Source organism: Larimichthys crocea, chromosome XV (genome assembly GCF_000972845.2).
Source record: "Larimichthys crocea isolate SSNF chromosome XV, L_crocea_2.0, whole genome shotgun sequence".
Lineage (NCBI taxonomy): Eukaryota > Metazoa > Chordata > Actinopteri > Sciaenidae > Larimichthys > Larimichthys crocea.
The window spans coordinates 3,314,028-3,330,079 of NC_040025.1; the positions used below are offsets into that span (position 1 = coordinate 3,314,028).

Genomic DNA, 16,052 nt, shown 5'->3' on the forward strand with positions numbered 1-16,052 from the left:
GATCCGGGCACTTTGCTTCTTTTTGTAACTGGTTTGCTTCTGCTGAATGGGAGAGCTGATGGTGAAAGAAAGTTGGTTACAGTGGATACTGTAAGATGATTATATTCACAATTAACTGTTTAATCATTTGGCCCCTAAAAATAGTTTTAAAATAGTAACAAATGCCCATTACTTTTTTTTTTTTTTTTTGCCGAAGCCCAGTTCACATATTTGAGTAACTTGTTTTGTCCAAGCAACATTCCAAAAGTGTAATATCACAGAAGAAAACCGTTTAAAAGCTCGAACCAGAAAACTTCTGCTGAACAACAACCCAACAATGAATACATAAATCAAAACAATTAATCAAATAGTTGATAATTTTATTCATTGAATCAATTATTGGAGTAAATGTTTAGAATTCAATTTCATATAGCTGCATCATCACGTGTTTTTGTGAAGGCATCAAAAGGTGAATGAGCTTCTGTTGAACTTTACCTGTGTAACATATAGAATTTTTTGGCCACTAATCTTCCTCACTTCTTTATACGTCTGAGTAACCTGACCTCACTTTAACATTTAATCGACAGGTTTAGAGTTCTTTGAGCACAGAGGTAATATATCACCAAGTGGTAGCACTGCTGCAGCTACTACACTATTCCTTCAACACTAAATTGTTCTGCGTGTTGAATTTCCAGTGTGTGTGTAGCGTTTTGTTCAAAACAGTATGACTTCATTAAATCCCTGCAGCTGCCCCGTCCCCACCAAAATCTAAAAGAAAAATGATTGGCTTATTTGTAGTGATCAACAGGCATATTAACCTCTGCAGATATATTATGGTCATTTTGAACTCTGGGGGCCCTTAAAACCAGACTGCAGAGCAGACACAGTAGTTGTGGTAGTAATGGTAGTAATAGTAGACGGCGATGAAGGAGGCGGCTATTTTTGACCTGCTGAACAAATGGCTCGATTGTCCTGCCTCTAGGTGCGTGAAATCACTTGATATGTCAGGGGTAATGTTATATAATACCCTCCAAGGGGCCCCGTAGCACTGTGTATGTGAGTGTGTGCAGTGTTCTCCTTTTCGTGTCTGTTTTAATAGTGTGAGTGTGTTTTCTGTTTCTCTGCATCAGCCTTGAACATATTTGGTGTAAATGGGACAGGGAGGCTGTGTGGAAGTGGAAGTGCTGTGGCCTGAGGGTAACATTGTCCTCAACGTTTTATTAGTGTGTCAAATCAATTCATGTTGTATTAACCTTTGAGCTAACGGCTCCTTGCTGTGGTCAGCTGGGTAATTGGTCTGTTATTGGCCTCCAGCCGCAGTCTGTATCCCCCTCGGGATGCCTCTCCCTCTCTCTTACATATATACACATACACGTTAACATGCCTAATCCCATTGAAATATACTGAAGTCAATGAAATTATTGTATTGTAATTTGCAGGGTAAAACACTTTTTTTAGCTCACTTCCATCTACTTCTCCAGACCACGCGCCTTGGATCTAAATAAGCAGTTTTGAGTCTCCAGTGATTTGTGTATCAGCATTTCCTGCATGTGCTTTTTTAAAATCTTTATTTTCACACCATGAGACATTTTAAATCACATTAACTTCAACTGCACAATAGATGATGAGACAGCCTGATATCTGATATTTGATAAAAAGCAAGTACCGACCCCATACATCAGTCCAGACTTCATCACGAGTTTTCCAAACCACGCTGTATTTCGATATGGTCTGACCTAAAGCACAGCGGAGAGTAATGGACGGCTCACATTCACTCCAGATCACTGAGGTGACTGACACTGACCTCGTATCAGATAGCCCGTTGTTAGCGAACATGTAATAAGATCTCCTCCCATCTGGATGGACTCCTGACTTTACATCTGACTGTGTGTGTGTGTGTGTGTGTGTGTGTGTGTGTGTGATGAATAGTCCACAGTTTACATATATAGGCTAATTTCAACAACTTGGTGGAGGAAAAGAGAGACACAATACATTTATTTGATGTGCATCTATGTTTGTCTGTCTGTGGGTGTGTGCATGTCAGGGTGTTTTTTGTGTGTGTGTGTGTGTGTGTGTGTGTATGTGTGTGTGTTTGTGTGTGCATGTGTGCGCAGATAGATTTCTCAGTGACGCCCTTTTAAGATGTGAATGTAGACTGTGCAGAAAACAGACAAAAATGTGCACGGAGCAAAGGTGAGAACAGTTTGGGAGTAGTTGTAGATACTGTGCAAATCACAGATGTGCTCGGTGGAATACGTCCAATAGCACAAGGGGGAAGTACACAATATGCACTGATGAATCATGATATGCATGCAGTGATTTAACAACAGGCTCTCTTTTGTACACAATCTCAGTATGTTTCTAATATTTCCCCCTTGCTAATGCATAATTTTACATCTTAAAAGGCAGTCAGAATTGGCTAGAATACATTGAAGGTATCTTTCATTCAACATCTGGCATATGTCTAACTAATGTCTCCCATATTTTCCTGGCAAACGGAAGGAAATTCAAATACTGCCAGTAGTGCTGAATAATTTGTGCTGTCTGTGGTCTGAGACACTTTATAAACCAGGTCAGTTCTCACCACTTGCAGAATTAGTTTTTTGTGTATCCCTTGTGTCAAGTTAAGTGTGAGTCATAGCTATTGCCATTATCAATGAATATGTTCATTATTTTATTGGTTAATAATTTATTCTATAACCAACGTTCTCTGAACCAACAATCAACATCTCAAAGATATTTAGTTCATGATCATGAACAAAGACAACCAGCAAATAGAAACGGAAAGAAACTGGCACCAGAGAATTTTTCTCAAGAAACACGATGAATCCATTATCAAATACTTGATAATTAAACATGAGCTGTCAGCTGATTAGCAACCTCTGGCTGAAAAAAGTGGAACGTTTGTCAGTGTCTGAATGAATTAATGTGTAACAAGTATTAATTATTGTTTTTCCCACAACTAGCACCCTTTCTAAATGCTGAGAATCATGACATGTCGTTTCTGCTCCGTGGCTGTGCAAATCTTCAAGTATTTGTAAGAAGGACACCCGACTCCATATGCATGTTTCAGTCAGTAGTATCAGAGTGTATCTATATTTGTCCATGACTCTGACTGTTTATAGATGGATTCTTTTGTCTGTGCCTAAGTATACATATGCTTGTGTGTGTGTGTGTGTGTTCATCCCTGACCAGAGTGTAGAGCATGTGCAAGAATGTTAATGTCTTCTTCCTTTGTTGTCCGTGCAGACAGCCGAGTGTGACTGTGCATATTCATGAAGCTGCCTTCCTGGAACACGTTAACTTTTACCCAGAAAAGAAGGTTGACAAAAAAAATAAGATGTAGAAATTGAAAGGAAGCAGAAAGTTGGGAGACAGATTAAAAATTCAAACACTTTATCAATATTTGCAAGATTCTTGTCTTTATTGACTGTATTAAATGCTCCTTTTTTAATATATATATATTATATATATATTGGCCTTTTCAAGCTTTATTTGATAGAGACAGCTGAAGAGTGACAGTAAATGCAGGAGAGAGAGATGGGGAATGACATGCAGGAAAGAGCCACAGGTCGTATTCGAACCCTGGGCTTCGGCAGCAAGAAGCGAGCCTTCGCACATGGAGCGGCTGCTCTATCAACCGAGCTAAACACCACCCTTTAATATTTGTTTTTGAACTGAAAGTGGGTGAACCTGTCTTGAATATTCCTTACTTCATCAAGCAGAACACCAGATCAAATGAACAATGTTTAAACATGACTTTGTGTCTTATTTTTCTGAGTGAAATCAAATCGGCTCATGCCTGCAGGGTCGAGCCACCTACTCTTGTGCTCATCAGCAGAAAAGCCTTTGCAGCAGATTGTAGTTCTTTTGTAGCTATCAGTCTCTACTGCACTACCAGAGGCTATCAGTGTATCAGTCACCACTGTTTTCATGACTCACTGTTTTCACCACTGATAACCAACGAAACTTGAAGCATTTGTGAGACGAGATTAAACAACGAACACTGGAGAAAGAGTTGTATGGCATTAATATTTGTTCGCCTGATCCGGCATTGTGTTTCTAATTAATTAAGTACAAGTGCACTGTGTGAGTGTATTGTGGTTTGTAATGATAAAGGTAGACTGGTATCTGTGTGACTGCATGTGATGTGTGTGTGTGTGTGTGTTATAAGATAAAGGGGGAGATCCCTTTGACTGAGCTGCTGTGTTGAGTGGCCTTATCTGTGTTGGGAAATGTGGAGAATGTGTTTGATGTCAAATAGAGCAGGAGTTTGTGTGTGAGTGTGTGTCAGAGAGAGAGCTTGGACAGATTTGTAGAAATATCAAAGTTATTTTGGAGATGCACTCAATCTTTTACGTCTTCTGTCACTACTCTAAAATAATTAGTTTGACGTCTGTGATAATAAAAAACAGTGTTACAGCTGAAAAATCTTATGTATAAGATCTATTATCTGCATTACATGTTACACTGGGAGTTGCCCAGTATGACCAGTGCTGCTGTTGGCTGTTGAACAGTTATATTGCAGCAGCTGGAGGAAACATTGCTTTGCCAAAGTGCATTACCACAGAACAAGTTTTTCCATAAGACTCCACATCCCTGATGGTTTAAACATGCACCAAAGTGACAGGATACTAAAGCAGCCTCCTCACTGACAACATGTTCTTACTACTGAAGTGTCCACGGGCAAAGCAGTGAAGGCCGTCCAGCCTTAGGACATCTGTTTGCGCAATAAAGATGTTTGCTCTGCAGCATGTTCAAAATGAAGCTCCTATGCAACATAAAAAAACACTTCAAGCTCACCTGTGTCATGATGCAAAGCAAGTTCAGATCCAATCGATCACTCATCAGTCACTTATTTCCTTGTTCATTCAATCATTGTGGCTATCACTCATGCTACCCACTTCTTTCTATTCCAAACAAAAGAAATAAAATGTATCACTTTTCTGTACGCCAGAGGATTGTTCCAAAGGAAAACCAGCCCAGCAGTGTTGAGAACAGAAGAATCATTCATGAACTGGAAAGGCTGAATTACACCTGACTCCAATCAGATTTATCTGTGAACGCTGACCAAAGTTACTGAGTGTATTGTATTTGGCAGCAGACAGCAGATGGTGTTAAAGACAGGAAACAGAGATGAGAGTGTGGGTCAGTGCCTGAGTGGGACTCTTAGCGCTGCCTTTGTTGTCAGTGCAGCAGAAAGAGGATTCACTGTCATTTGTCAAACCGGACAGCACACCTGGTGTCTCCACTCTGACAGACAGAGGCTCGTTTGTGTGTGTGTGTGTGTGTGTGTGTGTGTGTGTGTAGTGAATGAATTGTTCCTGAGTTTCAACCTTCAGGCAAATTGCAACACAGAGTCAAGAGAAAGATGACAGGGACTCATGGAATGTATGCGTGTTATGTAAAAAGTGTGTGTATTATTGGCATGCAGACGTGGTGGAATCCTCAAGCACCTGTTTAGTTGAAGCAGAGCAGGATGTAATTGCTTACTTATTTTCCTCTTTTACGGGCTTGTACGGCGGCCATAAATCCTTCTTGAGAAGAAGAAAATTCAGCCAAATTTAGAAGGCCTGTAATTTTGTTGTTGTGATCGACTGTCATACCTGAATTTTGTCCAGATGTTCACCTTGAACTTCATCACGGTATAGAGTGTGTGTAGTGTGACAGTTCTCGGTGAAAAGAAAATACATGCTTGTATTTTGAATTTCTGAGTCTATTTTATTTGAAGTCGATTTTTCATAATCCTAACATAGATGTTAACCCACCAAATGTCAATGTCAAAGTCCAGAATCTGAAATTAATCAGACTTTTAGATAATTAAAAGAGACCCCTACACTCAGAATACGGTAAACATGATACCTGCGGAACAGCAGCATGTAAAGCACCGCTTTGTCCAAGGACGTCCTCTCAAAGCGACTAACATGGCTGTTCTTTTCACTGGCAGCTGCCATCACAGTATATCAGTGCTGATGTTGCATGTTGATTATACAAAAGGTTATACTTAAAGTAACCAATACATTTGTTTAAACAGACATGATTTAAGCACATTATCAACACCCATTGTCCCACTTTTGCCTGATGGGGCACTGTGAAGCCACTCTGAGAAATGTAACTAAATCAAAGTATAGAGTGTGGAGAACCGCTCATGAATAAAGCACTTAAATATACATAGAGCGTGATAGATGAGTCTGAGGAGTGTGGATTTTTTCCTGTACACGATGAGAACATAAAATCATCCCTCCTTTTTAAAGAAGGCACACATGAAGACCTGGAGCCAGAGGTCTACCAGAGACACGTGGATGATTTAGGTGCCTCTGGTGTCCTCACTTAACCCTCTAAAGATGTGAGCACCAGCAAAATGTTCTCACTTAAGAGGGTCTTCCTGATCTTGCTATTCCCGTAACGCACCCACACAAACACACACTCAGAAGGTAGTTCTTAAATGTGTCGACAGCCGCACACACTAGCATTTACACTTAAACACTCAAGTATGCACCAACAGAGCAACACCATAAATATAGAAATAGTTTGGCGACAGTTGTAGGCAGGCAGGTCTACAGACACACACACACACACGCGCGCACACACACACAAACCACAGTCTGGCCAGCTGCTTTGGGAAGACGAGAGTGTTTGAATGGGAGTGACAGCTGTGGATTCCTCAGGATGAAGGAGGGAGAAAGAGAGATAGGAGATGGAGAGAGTGAGCGACAGAGGGAGATAAGTTGGAGGAGGAATGAGTGTGTGTGTCAGTGAAAGCAAGAGGTGGAGAGAGAGCGAGAGCCAGAATGGCAAAAAAAAAAAGAGCGAGAGGAGGAATGAAAAGAGGTAAAATGCATCAGAAGCACTTCTTATTATTTGATAATTATATGATAGAATAAGATAATGATATAGTTTCTCCTCAACCAGATTTAGATACTTTAGCTTGACTTTTTTCATGTAGAACCTAAACCAAAGTTTTGCTTAGACGGTATTTATCTACAAAAAATTATGCATAAAATGATTTGAGGTCTGATGAGTGCGAGACAGAGAGCGCTCCCAGAGTAAAGAGCATGTGATCCTAACTGTCAGTACCAGACTATTCATAGAGATCCTGTGTTGCACAAGGCTGATTTAGCAACTCTGTAGACTTTTTTTTTTTTTTTTTTTTTTTTTTGTGAATACACCCTCACCTCCTGTACTTTTTTACTCTATTTGAGCAATGATCACTTCTACACTAAACACAAATTGTTAAATAACAGTGAATGAAACGCCAATTAAATAATTCAACACTGCTCTGAACTATAGATGTCTTGTTGGTGTTTCCTGGGAAATGCTTTGGTTCACAGGAGGTTTTATAATACCAGAAGAACAGATCATTGTTTTGAACAAATAGAGGAAGAACTGGGTATTATTATAATGAGCTGCAACACCCACTATGGTTTAACAGACAAAGAAAACAAACAGCACCACCTACAGAAACTCAAATGTCATCAAACAGAAAATCCCGGGAGAAAGATGTCACATTGCTGCAGCCGGTTTGATCGACAGATGATCTCTGCAGAAACACCACTACCCTTCCCCAAAAGTAAAGTAATGTAGCATTGCACAAGCAGCAACAGCCATGCTGGGAAATGGTTTCTCTTCTGTAGGATGTAACCAACCATGAACAGACTGTGGGTCTGGAACCTGCTCCTGTTAGCTTAGCACAAAGAGTTGAAGCAGGAACAGTCAGCTAGTCTGGCCAAATTAAAAAACAAAGTGTTAACTTAGAAACAAGTTTTGGGTTTAAGGGTTGGACAATTTTTTTGGCTGGGGTCTCCTGGGTGCTTGTCAACCTCATGGTGACAACAAGACTCCAAGAAGTATTCCAAATTGTCCTTACGCTTTGGATGAGATAAAACTTTATTTCACAATTAGTAAGCTTTAAATGTGCAAGTATGTAAATCTTCTTCATCCAGGCTAGCTGTTTCCAAGACACAAGACTGGTAATGTTCCTTTTATCCAACACTCCAAGCAATGTTCTTGGCTTCTCTGTGTTGTTTTACTCACAAAAAGGTGCCTCTAGGTTCACAATATTATACTTAATTCTTCAATGTAACTTATTTTTAACTTTCAGATGATTCAGACCCAAGTCAATAGTTTACTTAGTAGTTTTCCATGCTCCTGTAATGGGTGTGTTTGTGTTCAGTACATTACTGTGTTGACTTCGGGGCCACTGTTAGTCATTAATCTGAGTCGTTAATGGATGTCAAGCCCTCAGCTTTTCATTAAAGCTATACATTGAGAGCAAGGGAGCAGTGATTTGGGAGTGGGTGTGAGAGAAGGACGGAGGGTGTCCGAGAAGCCATGGTTGTTTTGGTTTTACTGTCTCAGCATGTATTTCAGGGGGATACTTTAAAGCTACAGGGCTCAAGGGCACTGTGGCAGCAGCGTCACAACAACAGCAGGGGGAGGATTGGGGAGGAAATGGGAGTCTAAACTCAGCTCTTAAACAGGAAGCCACCCTGGTTCTCTCATTGTTGTGTTTTTATAGACTCAACTTCCTGCCGGCCTGACTGCCCCCGTTACCACGGTTACAATCCCTGTTGTTTATGGGATGGACTGTAAAGATCCTGCAGTGGCAAGAGCTGATGGTCAACACTGGCCAAAGTGTGAAAACTAGAAAACTCACAGTGTAAGAGAAGCTGAACTGTTCAACAGGATCCTCTTCTGAAAGTCTTAAAATGCCTCCCATAGTGTTATTACAGGTCTTTTGTTTCACCACTTCACTCATTTCTTGGTATGCTTTTTCCTAGTCAGCACATTTATAGTTTCAGGCTGATTTTGACTATGATGTCTCTTAATTCTGCTTTCAGACTGTCTTAATTTAAATTCCAGGCAGCACTTAAAAGCAGTTAACACTCTTTAAAAACCTTCTCTGTCTGGAGTCTGCAGATACCCTGACAAATGCCCATTTGCTCCCAGGCAAGGTGCCTCTGCAGTGTGAATGAAATGATGAAATCAACAGTTTGTTGCCGAACAGGGTCAACAAATAGAGACAGAGAGACAGAGAGAGTGGGAGGGAGGAGAAGAAAGAGAAGGAGTTAAAGAAAAGAGGATGTGGCCGACAGTAAAAGATGACTGGAGGGGAGTGGAGCTCTCTGTCTAATTATAGATCCTGCTGTGAGCTGGCTGAGGCAGAAGTGCTACTGGGGTTTTTCACATAGCCGGATATTTACAAGACAAACACGGGTACGTGCCTTTTGACTTTTTTTTTTCTAATCATTCGCTCCATGTGTCTGCACGTACATGTGCAGTTTATCTGGGGAATGGGAGGTAAAAGCTGTTGTATCAAACTTCTACTTCTTGGATCTTAGTGAGGAGAGAGAGAGAGAGAGAGAGAGAGAGAGAGAGAGAGAGAGAGAGAGAGATTGTCCTGTTTCACTTGTTCTCTGATACTCTTCTTGTGCTGCTATTGCTGTTACATTTGTTTTAACAGCAATAGCACATACAAGAGATGTTCTGTGTGTGTGAGCTGTGACCTAACAGACAGCAGTCCTGGATGTTTATGGAAACTCAGTGAGGACTTAGGAAACTGGACCCATGCTGCATTATACATCAACCTTCCTCTGTTACTGTCACCCCCCCACACACACACACAAACACAAAATCACACACACTCACACTCCTTTCTGTTTCTTGTGTCCACACACGCACACACACTCAGACATACACATACACAATGTACAAATCCATGCTTCCATCTCTTATACTGGCTTTAATGTGAGGAAGAACATCCACTGTGGGATCGGCTGCAGAAGGCCATTGACATTGGCCTGTGTGTTATTAGACAGTAACTGTGTCTGTTTTTGGACCGCTGCTATTTTGGGTTTGTTTAGTGTCCTATGGGAAAGCTGCTGTACATCTAACATGGTCATATGGTGTGTATAACTCCTTGACAAAAGTTTTTAGGACTCACACCGCAAAAACTCTTGGTAAATTAGAAAAGTTGACTTAAAGTGCTTAAAGAAAATGTGTTTCAGGGATCTGGGGCAGTATTTAAGTAACAGTCTACAGGAAGGTTAAAAATGCACTTTCAGCATAAAGCCTTTGCTTTTCTAAATCAGGAAGTGAGGAATAGTAAGATGTGACAATACACAATTGTACAATTTTTGAGTTTGGCAGTTAATTCTCTACATTTCTACTAGTAGTACATTGGCTCTTAATTTTCAGCCTGCCTTAAATGTTTTACTGAATTTGTCAACAATCTTGATAATCAAGCAGACATTATAAACATTTGCTGGTTTGTTGGTGGAATATCTTTTGATCTTGGTAGCTTCTGAAATTGTCTAGACTGAATGATTAATCTGAAAATAATCAATTTGATCACCAATGAAAAAATCTTTAGTTGCAGCTGCAGCAATAAGATTTAGTTTTGAGATGTATATAAAATCTCAGTATCAGTGTCTGGTTTGCCAGATAAAGATGAACTTACTTACTAAAACTATTGTCTGCACATGTTAAAAAGTGACTCTAAGAGCCGACAATTTCAAATCCTTCACTCCTGCTGCAGTGTGGTAATTGAGTGTTGTGGATTATCAGTCATCTTCGCTTGCTTAAGAAAAGCCAGACATGAACCTGCGGCTTTGACCCTGCGTTTGTTTGCTTTAGATGAAATGGGAACTGTTGTCCTTGGCAGAGAGCTGGAAAGACATGCTTGGATCAGTAATTCTTTGGAATGAATACTCCTGCACGGACCTTTTCAGCACACACACACACGCACACACACATACACGTTATAATAACACGGATGCATGCCACTCAAAGCTTGAGGAAAAAGGGATCAAGGGAGTGATGGAGATGGAGAACACTTGACTTTGTCAGCAGTGTCAGGCTGTCCTTATCAGTCCTTCTGCTCTGAGCTGATCCTTCTGTCTCCTGCTGCATATGCCCTCCCTCTTTATTTCCTTTCAGCCTCTTTTTCTTCACCTGTCCTTCCTCTTGGACTCTTCTGTTTTTTTTCTGTAGCATCTTAATTTCCCCGGGTCTGAGTTTCCCCCACCTTTTTAAGGGTCTGTTGCATCAAAGTCATTTTTGTGTGTGCTAACAGCCTCTCAGATACCCTGAGGTAATAATTGTCAACAGAAAGAAGCTGCTGCCTCGAGAAGCTGTAGTGTGATTTCGACTCACGCACACAGTACAGTCAAAACAGAAGGCGCTGCAGCTATATTTGGACGTGTGACAAGACACAAAGTGGTGGCGTCTGCTCAGTTGGTTGTTGACTTTGTACAGCCTGAGTATTACAAGTGGCACTATGCCGGCTGTCAACTCTCCTTCAGTGTGCAGAGTGACTAGACGTATCCGCAGCTCGTGAAAAATTGTTGACCAGCTGGCCTTTCTTGTCTTTTTACTTCCCCCCTCGATCCTTTAGTATGGTCTGTCCAATTTTTTCCTTTTGGTTGTCTTTTATCTTTTTCTGTTTTTCTGCCATGTGGCTTTCGTCTCTTCATCTTTCACTCTGCCAACATCTGTGAAGGCAGTGAGGGTATGTATGAAAATAGAACAAGAGAGGCAGAGCAAAAGAGAGACTGTCATATCCCTGTCTTACCTGTAGAACCAGTCCTGACTAAGCAGAACACAAGTTCAAAATAAAAGAATAGAAATGGGTGGAATCAATAGGAAGGGATTACCTAAATGCCAGGCGGTGGCATTAGACAGTAATACACAGATACACGCACACACATACACGATGCACACGGTATTTCTTTTTGTCTGTATGGAGCACATGTGCCTTATTTACCTAATCTTAAACTAAATCAGCACATTCCCAACGGCCTCCGTAACCAGACAGGCCGTATCATACTGCGTCGTTGGTGATTTCCATAATGACACGCACACACATGCATGCACACACACACAAAATAAAGGTATCAGTTGAGTTTACGTTTCAAGTTGAGCATTGTTTCAAGAGGAGCACATTGTACTGAACACAACTGATTCTATGTCCTCATTAAATCCAACTAAGATGACATTTTGGTGCCAGATACTTTAGTAATCCTTAAGGCTTCAGTGTTGGTTGATTTGGCAACACATCAGTTCAATTTCTGTATTGAAATACAACAGAAGAAGATTGACTCTCATACAGGTTCTCTCAGGTTAAACTGTGCTGAGTTGTCAGGATCATAATAGTAAAGAAGACAGCCAGCCTGACAACGCCTGATACTGTAATACTAAACTCGCAGTTATGTTGTCTTCTGTAATATGCATCACGCCCTGTACATGCCATCATATTAATCCCTTGGTCATGGGTATGTAATTTGATGGACTCTGCCAATAACAATGAGAACTCTGTATAGAGAAGCAGTTACACAATGGAAAAACAGTGATTGGCTCTTCCCTGAATAGTATCTGAAGTGGGTTTGATATAATGCAAATCATTAAAATGGTAAAAGGAAAATAACTTTAGAAGCTTTGAAACTGAAACAAACATATGAATTAACGTCCACAAATCCTGCAGCATCCTGACACATACACAAACCTGTTGAAGCTTTAAAATGCAGTTGATGAAAATCTGAATAAATAATAAAACAACTTAAATGTGATGGATATTGTTTGAAATACTGACAGAGTTGAAGCAGAAGAGTTGTATTTAATTATTATTTGACTTTCCTGACAAATAAGCTTTTTCAAGGTAAGCGTATCATATTTCCTCATGCTCCTGCATGAACCTGCTTAAATGTATATGTTCATGCTTTGTGTGTTATTCCAGTGCATGCCTTTCCAGCTTTATTTGCAAAGAAACTCTGCTATTTATATGAAATCAGCACAGAATCACCTCCACAGGGTCAAACTTTGTTATTATTCTTTGAGTACAACACACAGATGTAATGAACTGTAACATTCTTCAAAAGAACTAAAAACAGTGGAACCTCATATTACTTGGAAAGAAAGATTACATGGGATTAAATGTGGTTGCAGAGGTCCAGAGACTCAACCACTACATGGTTTTTAGACTTAAAATCATGTTGGTTACTGTGTCATTATCAGTTATTTTACGATTCCAGAAGACGACATGCTTCGACTCACTGGGCAGCAGTGGTCAAAGAGATTATAACTCCGCTGAAGGACCCAGCGTTGTTTACTGCTAAAGTGTCACTGCACACTGAGTTAATGCACCAAAGCTGCAATCTACTCACTGCCGTTCATCTAAACCTTTTGAAGGAGCCTGTTTTGACAGTGCAGTGGCTTCACAGTTAACTGAAAAAGCAAAATCAAATATCGCAACAACAAGCTGAAGTCGATTCAACCACAATGAGCGCTATACACTGATGGTAAATAAGGGCTTCAAACTGCTTTAATAATAGATTTCTAAAAATAGAAGGAAATATTCATTACAGCGTGGACGCTTTCCATCACGCCTTGTCTTTTCTGGTGCTGAGTCAATGACCCTCTCACCCCCGTTTGCATGCTTTACATACTTAGTAACACACACTGCACTCTCACACTCTTCAGAGATGTGGGCTGTGAGCTAAAAGGGAAATGTCTTGAAAGAGTGGTCACTACTGAGTGTACAGACAGAAAGTTTGGTCATTAAAAACCATTTCACTGTTACCCAGTTTTGAAACTTTTTGCAATCTAGAGTTTTTTTTTTTAACCTGTCATATGCAAAGTGACGAAGAAGGGGTTTTTTTTTTAACCTGTCATATGCAAAGTGACGAAGAAGGGGTTAAGTTGCGTTAACTATAAATTACCTCCAAAGTACAAAATCATCAAGAAACATTCTGCATCCTCCCTCTCATTATCTGTTTCTGTCTTTTTTCTTAATCCCTGTACTTTTACCAGCACTTTCATTTACATTGACTTTTTCTTCTTTTAACCAGCAACTGGAAGCTGGAGGTGACATCACTGTGTGTGTGTGTGTGTGTGTGTGTGTGTGTGTGTGTGTGTGTGTGTGTGTGTGTGTGTGTGTGTGTGTGTTGGTGTGTGTAGGTGTGTGTAGGTGTGTGTAGGTGTGTGTGTGGTTTCCCCGTAAAAACAAAAAGCCCTGTGTAGGTAAATGTTGGACCACTGTGTATTTTTGCTATTTATAACCCATGGGAGGCAGGGAAAGAGAGAGACACTGGTGTTCCCGACTCTGTGTGTGTGTGTGTGTGTGTGTGTGTGTGTGTGTAGTGTAGCAGCCTTTGTTTCCTTGTATAAGCATGTTCTCCTCTCCTTTCCTCCAGAATAATAGGCTTGTTATTCCTTGCTGTCATTACAGAGAATATGTGTTCATAGCTTTGTGTGTGTGTGTGTGTGTGTGTGTGTGTGTGTGTGTGTGTGTGTGTGTGTGTGTGTATGTGCTTGCCAAGGGATTTCTGTTATTCCAGCCACGGTCAGCATTCAGACTGTCTCTCTGCATTTGTACCTCCTAATATGGAGGAGTACTGACACTGCGCACACAAACACACACTGCAATATCACATTAACCCAAACTGTGATGCTAATGAGACCACAGTAACTCAAGCTGTGTGTCTGTGTGTGTGTGTGTCTGTGTGTGTGTGTGTGTGTGTGTGTGTGTGTGTGTGTGTGTGTCAGGAGGAGGAGGGTGTCCACTTGTAGAAACAACACCAATAACATATCCGTCTGTTCTGTTCGTCTCTTTTCTTTTCTATTCACCAACTTCCAGTGCTGCTGCTGGCACCAGGCCAAACCTCACTCTGAGCGACATTTACTTCACACACTGCAGTCTGACATCTGAGCACCAGGCGCAGCAGCTGATGATGTCACGCCAAGTTATTTCAAGGCTTGCTCTGTGTGTGTTTAAAGTTTTGGTTAAGCATCAAGGCAGGTTTGTGCAATAGGTGTTTGCTCAAGCCTGTCTTGTGTATGCAGCTGTGTATGAGTGTGCCACATTCAAATGTGTGTATGTGGTTTTTTTTTTCTCCCCCCCAAAGGTTTGTGTGTGTGGGGTTTATTTAACCTTATGAATTAATATATATGCGTCTGCAGGTGTGTGAGGATTGCTACAGCATTATCCACGTGTGTGTTCATGCGAGTTTGTGGCGGGACACATTTAAATGTCTGCATGTGTTTACATCTGTGTTAGTGAGTGAGTCAGTGTGCATATTTTTGCACATATGCAAGTGCATCAACAGGCGAGTGTGCGTGTGTGCAAATATGTGCGTGTATGTGTCTCATAGGCAGAAACCACCCCCCAGCCTTTTCCCAAGCTGTTCCCTTCCTGGATCCTGTTTTTAGCGCCGGATGAGGCAATCTTTCCCATTGACTCAGCCATGCAATGCAAATAACCCCAACAGCATGCAAAGAGCATGGAAATTCATGTGTTAGTGTGTGTGTGTGTGTGTGTGTGTGTGTGTGTGTGTGTGTGTGCGCGCGCGCGCGCGCATGTGTGCACAAGTGTAAGAGACAGACACACACACACAGACTGAGAGAGTGAGTGATAGTGTAAGTTTATGTGTAACACAAAGAAAACAGAATTACCGAAGACTTGTTCTTTTGTCACACTAGTTTAGATATTAGGTAAAAGAGACATGATTAATATGCAGTAAGAGTTGTACTACTTCTACCCTGTATGTGTGTGTCTGTGTATATTAAAGTCGCTTACTTACATTTTTGATCTCTTTCTGTACAATAGAACCTGTGTTTGCCTCTTCATCAACAGCTGATTTTATTGCTGTTGGTCTGTTTCATTGCCACTTTTTAATACTTAATGTCCATAATGTCCATGAGACACCTGTTGGTGGTTGCTGCATTTTCACCTAACCAAGCTTTCCCAGTTAGGATACACAACTTCTTGTCACACACGCTTTTCACCTGTAAGATACACCACTTACTAACAGGAAACTGTTAATGTTTTTTTTTGTCATGCTTTTAAGGTTGTGATGCAGCGAGGGCTTGGGATAATGCACGCAACATATGTTTTGTAGGTCCACATAAAAATAAAAATAACAGGAATGAATCAAATGATTCATTTCTGCTTTTTTTTTAACATCACAGTGGAAATGTTTGAATGACCTCTCATCATTCTGTCTGAAAGCCCCAAAATGATACGTTGCATTTCAGTCCATGTTCTAAGCCAGATTAGTATCTACAATTTTAATTAAACT

General features: G+C 40.7%; 1 protein-coding gene across 5 annotated transcripts in view; it reads left to right on the forward strand.

The window, feature by feature from the left end:
* hdac7a (histone deacetylase 7a) overlaps positions 1 to 16,052 on the forward strand; it is a 55,780-nt gene that overhangs the window by 17,900 nt on the left and 21,828 nt on the right. The window contains exon 1 of one of the 5 annotated variants that reach the window (XM_019272562.2): positions 9,040 to 9,195. The exons of the other annotated variants lie outside the window; for them this stretch is intronic. The gene's annotated coding sequence lies outside the window, so the exon portion shown is untranslated. Of the gene's footprint in view, positions 1 to 9,039; positions 9,196 to 16,052 lie in introns of those variants that run through there. 5 annotated transcript variants of the gene reach the window in all.